Here is a 14,625-nt window from a genome sequence, read left to right on the forward strand (position 1 = left end):
AAATAAAAGTCTTCTTGCAAAGGGTTTGATCATGGTTTGTTTTTTTTTAACTAAATAGGAAGGAAGGTCATCAGAATAACTGTCATCGGAAAATCCCTACTGAATACCCTCAATGTGAGTCACTCCAGTAGACACCAACAGTGAAAACTACATGAGGCGATCTTTGCACTCAAAAGCTTGGAATCTAGCTGGAGACATCAGATGTGACATCCCATAGGCCCTGACAGCTTCTGACTTGCTAAAGTAGAGATTGACCAGGAACACGACAACTGCAGAATGGTCTTGAGGTCTCAGCTGAGGTTAAAAACTGGAAAGTGGTATATGGCATACTGTTTGGTAATTCTGTCCAGACTCACTCAGCAGCAAGCGTCAGAGTATAGACATCAAGGTCCACATATAGAAGAAAGTAGGTCCCATAAAGAAGAAAACTTAATTTGCTATATAAGTAGCTTGATCTTATAAAGATATCTTTGTTACCAGCTTATAAAAATTTCTACAGCTGTAGGAACACAATAATAACCTAATAAAGCAGCAGCTAGAATTTCAGAAAAAAATAATCATACAAACAATGGTTATTCTTCCTTCTCTCCCATTTGACTGATATGTGATTTAAACTCAAGTTTCTCAGCACAACCTATTTCCTCATCTGTAAAATGGGAATTATCTTTGCTTGCTTCTTCAGAACACAGTGGTGGAAACAGCTGAGAAAAATATTTGAAGATATCTTGCAATCTTCAGGAAGGTTTATCTTGTGCTGATCTTTCTATGCAGCATAAAGTTCTTTGAGTTTATTCCTTTATAAAAAATATTCAAGCCATATTAATATGGTCTAAAGATGCACATACATTCCACTTCTAGGTATATATGCAACAAATATACACACACACACATGCACACCAAGAAAATGTCCGCAAATGATCATAGCATCATTACTTATAGCAGTGCAACAGTGGAAACACTCTTTCCTTCAATCGATGAACAGATCAACAAAATATGGCATATCCATGTATTGAATGGCTACCCAGCTATAACAAGGAGTGAAACCCTAATACATGATACAACATGGAAGAACCTCGAGAACATTATGCTAAGTTAAAGAAAGCAGCTATAAAGACCACATATTATATTGTTCCATTTATATACAAATCTAGAGTAGACAGATTCTTAGAGACAGAGAGGTGAGAGATTGCCTAGGATTGAGGAGGGAGGGAGGAAAGGAGAAGAAAACAGAGGGACTGTTAGTGTGGAATGTCTTCTTGGGGTGATGGAAATATTCTGGAATTAGTTGTGATGGTTGCACAAGTTTGTTAAAATACTAAAATCCATTGAAATATACACTCCAAATCTAGACTGCATTTTATGATATATAAATTGTTTCTCAATAAAGATCTTCTTAAAATGCATACAAACCACCCTCTCAAAAGAAAAACCCACAAAAAGAGCACTTGTCATTTCAGTAACCTGAAGGATAATGCTTTCAGCAATGTACCCAAAAGTATTTTATCTAAGCAAGTTTAGCTGCTACATATGCATTTGAATTGTAATACCCATCATCTCAGATGCAGCAGCAAGCCTAGAGAACTCAAATAAATTTGCTCTGACATTAGGTGACACAGAAGAAACCATTCCTGCTCTACTGAATCAACATTTTCTTACTCTAACCTTCCCCATCATTCTGAGAATTCCTTACTTTCACATACCATCTCTAATGTTGAGTAGCCTCTAAAGATCCACATAACCGTGGTTTGCTTGCTACCAAGGGCTGATTTTGACAGGACCAAAGTTTAGTTGCTTTGGTACAAAGTTCAAAATAGTTTAAACCATTTCAATAGAAACAATATAATATATAGAATACTATGCTCACATGGGCAGGAAAAGTCCTTATGAATGGAACATTTAGAATAATGAGTACTTCTAGCATGCCAGGGGTTCTTCTAAGTGTTTTCCTTAGAGTAATTCATTTAATCTTCACAACAGCTTAACAAGATAGATAATTATTTCATACCCATTTAGAAAAATCAGGGCATCAAAGCAAAGAGAAGATAAATGGCTTGTCCAAATTCATGCATCTAGTAAGTGACTGGGCTGGGCTTCAAGTTCAGGCAGCTTGACCCTTGAGATCTGAACTCTAGATCTTGCCTCAACATGCCTCTTAAATATAGGAGAGTATGTAGAATAGAGGACAGTTCCTGCCCTCAAATAACTCCTATTTACTTAAGGACAGATAACGTCTAGTAGGAGAGAGAAGAATTCAAAGAAGAGCCAGATTAGGAGTTGTAGTGACCAACTTCTTGGAATACCCAGAGAAAAGGACATATGAGGGTGCAGTGAGAAGGTAACCATCTGCACGCCAAGGAGAGAAGCCTTAGGAGAATCCATTTCTGCCAACCTCCAGAACCATGAGAAAGTAAATTTCTGTTGTTAAGTTCTGGGGTGTTTCGTTATGGCAGCCCTGGCAGACTAATACATAATCCTCCCTGTCTCTTCTCACAACATGCTCTAACTCTTCCAGTAGAATTTCTATCACATGACATTGTAATGATCTGTTTTATTTTCTACGTCTCCTTTCAGCATAGAATATACCCCAAGAGGGGACTTCCCTGATAGCTCAGCTAGTAAAGAATCTGCCTGCCATTCAGGAGACCCCAGTTTGATTCCTGGCTTTGGAAGATGCCTTGGATAAGGGATGGGCTACCCACTCCAGTATTTTGGGGCACCCCTGGTGGCTCAGATGGTAAAAATTTCACCTGCAATGCACGAGACCTGGGTTCAAGCCCTGGGTTGGGAAGATCCCCTGGAGAAGGGCATGGCAACCCACTCCAGTATTCTTGCCTGGAGAATCCCCATGGACAGAGAAGCCTGGTGGGCAACAGTCCATGAGGTCACAAAGAGTCAGACAACACTGAGCGACTAAGCACCATATAGCATACCCCAAGAGCAAGGATTTCTATTTCTTGTTCACCACAGCAGCCCTAGCTCCTCACATAGTAGCTAGTACCTTGTAGGTACTCAATAAATATTTTTGAATGAATAAATTAACAAGTTAACATTTTAACGCTGACCAACATCTTAAAAGCCTTTTTATCCATCCTTTTTGAAAGGCTTACAGAGAGATGGCTTTATTTTATGTATTTTAAGGTTTGTTCTACGAGTTCCAAGAGGAATTAAGATTCATTCATGGCCACAAAACAGTTAACCTCTGCAACACTAAATAGCATGATCAGTATCTTTATCTTAACATCATGCTCCTTGGGAATATGAGCACACACTACTGAAAACGGCATAAGGGAGTTTTACTCCAGCTTGCATTTCAGTTCTCAGAATTATGAGCACTCCACCTGCACTGTCACCCACATATGGAATTGGGGACAGCTGCAAATATCTTGGGAGTGAGGTATTGTGAGCTTCGGAAGAGTAAGTAGAATAGTTGAGAGGAGGACCAAAGTAAGAAGAGAGTATGTCTAGTAGAGATACTCTAAAAGTGAGAGCTTTTGCAATGAACACAAGCCAAGATCTCACGGTATAAGGCTTATCAGAGAGAAAAAGAGCAGAACAAAGTCTGTGGAGGGCTAGACAAACATTTGGAAGGCCATGGCACTGTGGATAGAGAATGGAGGCTTCAGACTGTCGCTAGTTTGGCCAAACACCAGTCTAGATGTTGCTGTGCAGGTGTTTTTAGATGGGATCAACCATTTAAATCAGTAGACTCTAAGTAAAGCTGATTACTCTCTGCTACATGGATGGGCCTCATCCAATCAATCAAGTATGTCCAAAACAAAAATGGCTTTTTCCCAAAAGAGAGGGAATTTTCCTCAAGACTGCAACATAGAAACCCCACCTGAATTTCCAACTTGCTGGCTTGTGGAATTCAGACTCAAGACTTCAAGATCAGCTCTTGCTTAAATTTCCAGCCTGTCAACTCACCTACGGATTTCATTTTAGACATGCCAGCCCCTGCAACTGCATGAGCCAATTCCTTAAATCTCTCTATCTGTCTTTATCTTGCTAGAGAGATAGACAGACAGACAGACAGACAAATCCTATTGGTTTTGTTTCTCTAGAGAGTCCTGCAATTTACTAACCTCATGATCTCACAGATGTTGTTTACCCTTTCTGAGCTTCAGTTTCCTCAGTTTTACCATAGGCATAATAATTAATCATTTACATGGAGTTGTGGTAAGTACCTATGATAGTTCCTGGTACAAGTAACACTTAATAAATGATAGCTGTTGTAATATTAATGTAATTAAGTCAGTGCTTTGGTGATTTATTCAAGCAAGCTTTTTATTCAGGTAGTAGACACTAAAAGAAAGTTTTAAATATATTTAAGCTCTACTTATTACTGCATATATAATCTATTATTTTAGACCACTTTAATTCAGCAATCAATTAAATGATCATTTCTTACATGTCAGCCCTATGGCACCATAGATGAATTTGTACATTTGTACAAATGGTACAAATGGAAATAAAATAACTGTTTCAGGTGTAGAAAACAAACTTATGGTTACAGAGGGGGAAATGGGAGAGGGATAAAGTGGGAGATTAGGACTGAAATATACACACTCCTGTATATAAAACAGATAACCAATAAGAACTTACTGGGTAGCAGAAGGAACTTTGCTCAATACTCTGTAATGACCTATATGGGAGGAGAATTGAAAAAAAAAAAGAGTTGAATACAGGGTATATGTATAATTGGTTCACTTTGCTGTCAACTGAAACTAACACAATATTGTAAATCAACTATACTCTAATGAAAATTAATTTGAAAAAAATTAAGTAACTGTGTCCTCATAGACTAGCAAACAGGGCATAGGCACAAACTAATCAATCTATATTAGAGTTATACAAACAATCCTGAAAAAGAAAGATGGGCAAACACATTTGCTCACTAGCTCAGAGGATGGTCGCGAAAGGACAAGGTATTACAAAAAACCATAGAAAAAAGGCGCCATCTGAGCTGGGCCTTAAAGGAAGAGTTAGGGAATTCCCTGGTGGCGCAGTGGTTAGGACTATGCTCTTTCACTGCCAAGGGCCCCAGGTTCAGCCCTGGTTGGGAAGTAAGATCCTACAAGTCACACAGTATGGCCAAAAGTGTGATCATGGCTGGGGGAGGCAGGGGCAGTAGGGCTTTCTTGTTAGATAACACTCTTCTTCATGTATTGTTCATGGAACCAGGCCTCAGCAGGCCCAGTGACAGCATGGCTTCAGTCCTTCCAACTTGCTAGTTAAAAGCCTATCTTGTGTCCATATTACAGGCATGCCGATAGGAAGAGAACAGGCAAGAAAGGGCCTAAACACCCAGGGTATTCACAGGTGGAGGAGAGCAAAAATTTTATCTTTTATCTGGTTCAAGTTGTTGGGCTGAAGCACCTGTAAGGTTGAATTTGTGTTGACATACGGACAAACAAGGGCCCAAATTGCCAGCAATCACTGATATTCCCCTTCGTGGACACAGGGAGTGACACCAGGTTGCCGCACTGGGAAAGACCCACATAAAAGCATGAGGTGTTATTAAGCTTCCCCAGCAGACAGTTTGAAACAGTCTAATGCATTTCAAAGCCTCTGGAACAGAAAAGAATGAAAATAAAGAGTGCTGTAATTTAGATGTTAATATCTCATCAAGTTTTATGTGTTGGGAAAGGGAGGAAAGGTGGAGACAGCTTTTGTAGTCTCTTTTTCAGAAGCAGATAATGTGGCAATAAATGGTTGGCTGCCCTCAAATCAGATGTTTTATGCTACCTTTGTGATCCATATTCCTCACTATATGGTAACATCAAATCCGAAGAGGTAGACATGAGGCTCTTTATTCTGAGGCCAGATCACAGCATGTGAAGAAACATGGTTCCATAAGGAAAAGTAGTGCTTCTCCCGTGCCCTGGGCTGCAGGATGGACACCTAGGCACTTCCTGGCGACATGTAACCAATAAAGCTGTTACTCAGGAGAGAACCAGTCCCATGCCTAAATTTTCAGGCAACTAAAGCAACTCTAGAGGCACACAGATGTGCTTCTCATAGAGCATTTTAAAGAGAATCATTGATAATAGAGCTATTAGAATGCTATTGTACAGGTAGAAAGTACTAAATTTCCATCAGAGTTTGACCACACCATATCAGAACTACTAGTAGGATGTCACTCGTGTTCCGAAGTGTGTATCAAAGGTGAAGGCGCAGGGGATCACTCCTATTGTTAGTGTGGTGTGTGTGCAATGGCAGTTTATTAGCATGACTAGTGCTGTCCCCAGATTACTATTTAATCCTTCAGTTCAGTTCAGCTTAGTCACTCAGTCATGTCCAACTCATTTCAACCCCATGGACTGCAGCAGGCCAGTCCTCCCTGTCCATCACCAACTCCCAGAGTTTACTTAAACTCAAGTCTATTCAGTCAGTGATGCCATCCAACCATCTCATCCTTGGTCGTCCCCTTCTCCTCCTGCCTTCCATCTTTCCCAGCATCAGGGTCTTTTCAAATGAGTCAGTTCTTCACATCAGGTGGCCAAAATATTGCAGTTTCAGCTTCAGCATCAGTCATCTCAATGAATATTCAGGACTGATTTCCTTTAGGATGTACTGGTTGGATCTCCTTGCAGTCCAAGGAACTCTCAAGAGTCTTCTCCAACACCACAGTTCAAAAGCATCCATTCTTTGGCATTCAGCTCTCTTTATAGTCCAACTCTCACATCCATACATGACTACTGGAAAAACCATAGCTTTGCTAGATGGACCTTTGTTGGCAAAGTAATGTCTCTGCTTTTAAATACGCTATCTAGGTTGGTCATAACTTTTCTTCTAAGGAGCAAGCATCTTTTAATTTTATGGCTGCAATCACCATCTCCAGTGATTTTGGAGCCCCCCAAAATAAAGTCTGTCAGGAATTCTGGAAATCTCCAGGCCAGAATACTGGAATGTGTATCCTTTCCCTTTTCCAGGGGATCTTCCCAACCCAGGGATCAAACCCAGGTCTCCCACATTGCAGGTGGATTCTTTACCAGCTGAGCTATCAGGGAAGCATTTAATCCTTGGTAAGGGCATATTGCTTGCCAGAAGTGCTAAGCATTTTACATGGATAACATCACTGCATCTGCACAGATGATAACGTAAACTATATCACAGATATAGTTATTTATATATGTTGTATATATATACACTACACTTTTCTGATGAGGAAACTAAGCCGCAAAGATTTTAAGAAAGCCCCAGGTCACACACAATAATTAACAACAGAGTTGGAATTTCAACCTAGATCATCTGGCTTCCTGTCTAAGCTGTTACTACTACTCATCTCTGTGTCCTTGCTCCCAGGCAGGAGAGCAGGGGGACAAGGGCCAAGGGCATAAAGACAGAAATGTTTACCCTTATAGTACTTCTAAATATTTCCCAAAACATATGTCCTACCTAATTTCTGATGTAAAATTTCTGACATTAATGCGGCTTTGGTAAGGGACAAAATCTTGCATTTCCTAAGGGTAACTAAACCTCAAGGCACATTTACATAATGACTAAGTTTAAACTAATGTGTCAACAAACAGTGGAGAATTGGATATTTGAGAGGCTTTCCCTGGATATTACATGGCCAGTATTGGTAAAATAACAGATAAAACGGCTAGCAAAAATACCCTCATTGCTTAATTCATAACATTGTCAGGGGTCACTGGAACACATTCTTAAAATCTCCTGCTCTTTTTATGTTTTCATAGTTTATACTATGAAACAAAGCTTCAGATATATATTCACAACAAAGCAGTTTAGGCATAAAGTGCTGCATTTTTTTCCAAATGTGGATTATTAAAGCAGGCAATATGACTCTTTTTGACTTTTAGGGAGCAATGTCTAATAGTCCAGCCTAAATTACCTTTAGGGCTATATCAGCTTCCTCTGTTTCTGAGTTCTTATTATATATATTTGGTGGTGGTGTTCAGTTGCTCAGTCATGTCCAACTCTTTGCAACCCCATGGACCACAGCACACCAGGCTTCACTGTCCCTTCACTATCTCCTTCACATGTCCATTGAGTTGGTCCAAACTCATGTCCGTTGAGTCAAAGCCATCCAACCATCTCATCCTCTGTCACCCCCTTCTCCTCCTGCCTTCAGTCTTTCCCAGCATCATGTCTTTTCCAATGAGTTGGCTCTTCGCATCAGAGAGCCAAAGTATTGGAGCTTTAGTTTCAGTATCAGTCCTTCCAATGAATATTCAGGGTTGATTTCCTTGTGGATTGACTAGTTTGATCTCCTTGCTGTCCAGGGGACTCTCAAGAGTCTTCTCCACACTTCAAAAGCATCAATCCTTCACAAGCATCAATGAATCATGTTGGTGTTTAATTATTTACTGTTTTGAACTATAATATTATTTTGTAATAATACTACAACTGTGTCTTCCCATCTGGGAGCCCTGAGTGTTGATTATACTTTTTACTCTCTCTTTTAGCAAAATTCTGTAGTCAATATTATTACTCAATAAATATTTGTTAAGATGATATTATAAATTCTCTTATTCAATCTATTGAGGTAGTCTGCTTTATTAGATTTCCAATATTGGACTCTCTGGCATACTCAGAATCATATTTTCTGGAAAAGCTAAGAGAAAAGGGGATGTTTCCCAAAAAATTTTAAAAAATTCACCAGTAAATTTACATATTTCAAGTATTTTAGAGTCAAGGGAGTAGACTTCAAAGAATATTTTTATTTTTCTCCAAAATGATAAATCTACTGAGATTTTCTAGTTCTTAAGTTAATGTGGTACTTTATATTTTTGTGTTATCTAGGCTTTCAAATTTATGAAACTACATTTTTAATTTTATACATTTGTGTTTGTCTCTTATTAGCCAAAATTTCAGACATGGAAACCTGGTAGAAATAAAGAGGCATTTACTTGGGATTCACTAGAACTGAACTTATTTGCAAAGCAGAAATAGAGACAAGGATGTAGAGAGCAAACTTCTGGTTACCAAATGGGAAAGGGGAAGTGGTAGGATGAATTGGGAGACTGGGACTGACATATGTGTACTAATATGTATAGAATAGTTAACTAATGACAACCTACTGTATAGCACAGGGAATCCCACTCAACGCTGTGCGGGGACCCAAGTGGGAAGGAAATCCACAAAACAGGAGATGTATGTATACATATAGCTGGTTCACTTTGCTGTACAGCAGAAACTAACACAACATTGTAAAGCAACTATACTACAGCTTAAAATAAAATAAAAAAAAAGACTGCAGCCAGAGAGGCACAGTTTCAAGAAGCACTTGAATTGTGTTCCACCAGACTACAAAGTGGAGGGAGCTTATAAAGGCAAAAGCTACAAGGCCACAGCTAGTTACCTAAGTTGTGTGTCAAAAATTACAACTGGAGATGGCAAGATGTGATGGTGTTAGTCAAACAAGGATTGGTTGGGGTCTGAAGTGGTTACATAGTTACCAGGGAGATCCTGAGACTCTAAAGTTGCAGCTGGCAGGTGTTGTTTTGAATACAGCAGGTGGTTTCCTCGAGACTGGTATAGCTCAAAGCTCAAGTTCTCAGTGGTACAGGGAAGTGTCTGAGACCAGATCCTCAATGGCCACCTGATTTCCCTTTTGTGTGCCTGAGCTGTGAATACTCCATTATAATTTCAACTTGTTACTACCTTCTATGGATTCAGTGATTTTTTAAAATATTGATCTTTGCTTCACCCACATTCTTAATAACTTTCAGGAATATACTGGGCTATTTGAGACTAACTAAATATACCCATTGCACAGATAGGGATCTCTTCAGTATCTCCAGAACTGCTAGTAATGAATATCAGCAACCTGTTAGAAGCCTGGCAGGCTACAGCTCACGGGGTTGCAAACAGTCAGATATGACTGAGTGACTGAGCACACACCCACATCACCTCTTAAACACCACCTCTTCTCATGACAAGAGCAAGTCTCTCACACCTGGCAGAACCCTCACTCCCTGCAGACCATGGAGCAGTAGCTGTTAGGGAGTAAAGAACAACTAGCAGCCCTAAGAATCCTGCAAGTATTGTACACTATATTGCATTTTTCTTTATGAAATTCTTTCTGCCAGTTTCTATATCCTATGTTTTACAGAAACTTTACACATTTTAACGACTTTTTGCAACTAAAGCTGGAGAAGGAAATAGCAACCCATTCCAGCATTCTTGCCTACAGAGTCCTGTGGATGGAGGAGCCTGATAGGCTGCTGTCTATAGGGTCGCACAGAGTCGGACACGACTGAAGCGACTTAGCATGCATGCATGCATTAGAGAAGGAAATGGCAACCCACTCCAGTGTTCTTGCCTGGAGAATCCCAGGGACAGAGGAGTCTGGTGGGCTGCTGTCTATGGGGTTGCACAGAGTTGGACACAACTGAAGTGACTTAGCAGCAGCAGCAGCGACTAAACCACCACCACTGGTATCTTTTTGTCAATCAAATCATAGTTGTAAAGCTCAGTATCCCAGGCACTCATTTTTGCTCTCTCTCTCTCTTTTCTGTGTGTGCACACACGCACACACGTTGTATTAGCTCAGGTTGCTTCATCAGCATACCACAGACTGGGTAGCTTAAAAAAAGAAATTACTTTTCTCACAGTCTGGAGGCTATAAGTCCAAGCTCAGATGTCAGCAGTGTGGGCTCAGTGTGGGCATCTAGTGAGAGCTCTCTTTCAGCTCACAGATGAGGCCTCTCATTGTGCCCTTATTATCTTATGGTCTTTATTTCTCTGTGCATGTGGGTCTCTGGTGTCTCCTCTTCTCTAAGGGCACCAGTCCTATCAGGTTAGAGATATAACTTTATGGCTTAATTAAACTTAATTACCACCTTAAAAATCTCATCTCCAAATACAGCCACATTGGGGGTTAGGCTTCAACATTTGAATGTTGGCAGGGACATCAGCCAGTCCATAACACACTTCCATACACACACACAAAGTGCCTTGGTGTGCTGTGGTGTGAAATCACCATTGACTCAAGCCATGGCAGAGAGGTCAGTGAAGCCCTAGTGCTCCAGAAATACATTTCAATATGATCCCCCTGCATAAATTACCAAAGATTTCCTTTCAGAACTAGAAAGAGACATACCTTGAAACCCCTGAATCACACAATATTCATGAACCACCTATTTACTTTTGAAGAGGATTTCTGAATGTTGCTTTGGATCATGATTGTATGAAAGCTTTCTTAAGACAACTTGGGGGCTTTCACATTTAATTGTTACTACCTCAATTGCCACTTAAGGTCTTAACTTGTATCATCTGTTCCTTAGGAATTACTTTCATCATAATTATAATGTCTACATAGAGCCAATGCAAAATAAATTGTACTGACTCTCAGGGGTTTGGGGTCAAAATCAGTGCAATTTTATCTTGCTATTGACTAATTAAAAAGAGGATTGAAGGGTTAATGCCTTTAAAGAATTCAGCTTAATAATTTTTCCAGTGTGGAACCATAAGAACATGTGCCTAGCGAACCAACATCTGAGCACAGCATGAGATAAAGAATTTAAGCAAGGAGGAGATAAGTTTTATCAATCTAATGTTACAAGCCTTCTGGATGAAAATGCCCTTTTGACATAATAACATCTCTCCAGATGAAAATTTCTTCTCAGACAGAAAAATGAATGCTATTTCATTAAAAGTGGCATGTCTGACTCAGAGATTTATGTAAACTGCATTGGAAATGAGCTGTACCCCTATTTCTGAGATATATTAATTGTGACAAATACAAAGTGGTCGTTTATGGCTTTTAACCAGCTAAAATGAGAAAAAGGAAAACTGTGGAATATTTGCAAATCACTTCAAACTCACTTGTGAAATGAGTCATTCAAATATTCAGCTTATCAGTGAAAGTCCTGAAGTTGATGGCATTTGGCTCACTGAATGTGGTAAACAAAGACATTTTAACATGTTGCTGAAGCACACTTTTTCTCTGACTCAGTTAATCTTTTAGAGTTAACACAATTATAAAATATAAACAAGACTACCTCTGCAGGTAAATTATTTTGTAAACTATGTATGCATAAACAAAATTCCACAATCCTTATAATCCACCCATCTATTCATTTACTCACCTCTCACATAACTTTGAGTATTTTGATAATTTTGATAATTCAAAAATAATTTCTCTCATCAAATAATTTAACTTGAAGCATAGATACAATGGATAGTCGGCAAGAGAGAAAATAAAAAGATAAGCAAAGGCAAGATTTACCATGCTCTCCACTATTCTTGCCTGGAAAATTCCATGGACAGAGGAGCCCAGCAAGCTATAGTCCTTGGGGTCACAAAGAGTCGGACACAACTGAGCATGCATGCATACACTAAGTTGTTTAGACATTACCCCAAGGGTAGTGGGAAGCCATTGAAATACATTAAGCAAGAGGGAGCTACAATCAGAAATCAGTTGTGAAAACTCACCCTGGGTGCTCTATGGACTGGGAGGGAGCAAGAGTGGAATGGCAAAGCAAACAGGTCCACTGTTGTGTGATGCAGCTGGGATAAGGGTGACAGGAGATATGAAGAGAGTTGGACAGAATTTAGAAGCAGAATCCAGAGGACTTGGCAGGGGGTTAAATGCGTTGGACAACTTAAAAGAGTCAAAAGTAGATTAAAGTGAATAAGCTTAAATGGGGGAAAAAAATGCACTTCCTCCATTTTAGTAGGAAAAAGTAGTAAAAAATCACAGCGGAGGTGGTTACTTTATAGTTACAGTACAAAATCATGAGGTGTCTTGTGATTACTTCAGATACATTTATCTGATGGAGGCAAGGTCTTCTCTGAGGAGAGAGAAGAGGGAGAGAGGTTGGAAGTTTAGGATGGAGAATCAAGGAGATTTCAATCACAGAAAACTAGAAAGTGTGCTAGCTAGCCCCAAGGGTCCAACCAAGGTTAAAGATGAATGGTGCTGGGAAAACTGGTCAACCACTTGTAAAAGAATGAAACTAGAACACTTTCTAACACCATACACAAAAATAAACTCAAAATGGATTAAAGAGCTAAACATAAGACCAGAAACTATAAAACTCCTAGAGGAGAACATAGGCAAAACACACTCCAACATACATCACAGCAGGATCCTCTATGACCCACCTCCCAGAATATTGGAAATAAAAGCAAAAATAAACAAATGGGACCTAATTAAACTTAAAAGCTTCTGCACAACAAAGGAAACTATAAGCAAGGTGAAAAGACAGCCTTCAGAATGGGAGAAAATAATAACAAATGAAGCAACTAACAAACAACTAATCTCAAAAACATACAAGCAACTCCTGCAGCTCAATTCCAGAAAAATAAATGACCCAATCAAAAAATGGGCCAAAGAACTAGACATTTTCCAAAGAAGACATACAGACGGCTAACAAACACATGAAAAGATGCTCAACATCACTCATTATCAGAGAAATGCAAATCAAAACCACAATGAGGTACCATTTCACACCAGTCAGAATGGCTGTGATCCAAAAGTCTACAAGCAATAAATGCTGGAGAGGGTGTGGAGAAAAGGGAACTCTCTTACACTGTTGGTGGGAATGCAAACTAGTACAGCCACTATGGAGAACAGTGTGGAGATTCCTTAAAAAACTGCAAATAGAACTGCCTTATGACCCAGCAATCCCACTTCTGGGCATACACACTGAGGAAACCAGAACTGAAAGAGACACACGTACCCCAATGTTCATTGCAGCACTGTTTATAATAGCCAGGACATGGAAGCAACCTAAATGTCCATCAGCAGATGAATGGATAAGGAAGCTGTGGTTCATATACACAACGGAGTATTACTCAGCCATTAAAAAGAATACATTTGAATCAGTTCTAATGGGGTGGATGAAACTGGAGTCTATTATATAGAGTGAAGCAAGCCAGAAAGAAAAACAACAATACAGTATACTAATGCATATATATGGAATTTAGAAAGATGGTAACAATAACCCTGTATATGAGACAGCAAAAGAGACACAGATGTATAGAACAGTCTTTTGGACTCTGTGGGAGAGGAGAGGGTGGGATGATTTGGGAGAATGGCACTGAAACATGTATAATATCATATATGAAACGAATAAGCCAGTCCAGGTTCGATTCATGATACTGGATGCTTGGGGCTGGTGCACTGAGACGACCCAGAGGGATGGTACGGGGAGGGAGGAGGGAGGGGGGTTCAGGATGGGAGGCGGATACATGTTGATGTATGGCAAAACCAATACAATATTGTAAAGTAATTAACCTCCAATTAAAATAAATAAATTTATATATAAAAAAAGATGAGACTAAAACACACAAATTAAAATAGAGGGACTTCCCTGGTGGGCCAGTGATTAAGACTCTATCTGCCAATGTAGGTAACACAGGTTCAATCCCTAGTCTGGGAAGATCCCATACGCCACAGGGCAACTAAGCCCATATACTGCACCTGCGGTGACCCAGGCCTAGAGTCACCACAGCGGGGAGCCAGAGCACCCAGCCAGAGAACAGCCCCCACTTATCACAACTAGAGAAAGCCCAGCAGAGCAACAAAGACTCAAGACAGCCATTAGTTAATTGAATAAGTAGTTTATAGAGGGAAAAGGTAAAATAAGTAGGGTTAATATATGTAATGTGAATGCAAATAAAATGGAGGTAAGGAAGAAAATAGCCCCATCA

The 14,625-nt window shown here is 39.7% G+C and overlaps 1 long non-coding RNA gene across 1 annotated transcript in view; it reads right to left on the reverse strand.

Moving 5' to 3' along the window:
- LOC138432700 (uncharacterized) overlaps positions 1-4,642 on the reverse strand; it is a 29,668-nt gene extending 25,026 nt beyond the window's left edge. The window contains exon 1 of the long non-coding RNA XR_011253950.1: positions 4,603-4,642. This is a non-coding gene — a long non-coding RNA (uncharacterized lncRNA). The remainder of the gene's footprint in view (positions 1-4,602) is intronic.
- Positions 4,643-14,625: the final 9,983 nt, after the last annotated feature.

The sequence above is a fragment of the Ovis canadensis genome, chromosome 2 (assembly GCF_042477335.2).
Source record: "Ovis canadensis isolate MfBH-ARS-UI-01 breed Bighorn chromosome 2, ARS-UI_OviCan_v2, whole genome shotgun sequence".
NCBI lineage: Eukaryota > Metazoa > Chordata > Mammalia > Artiodactyla > Bovidae > Ovis > Ovis canadensis.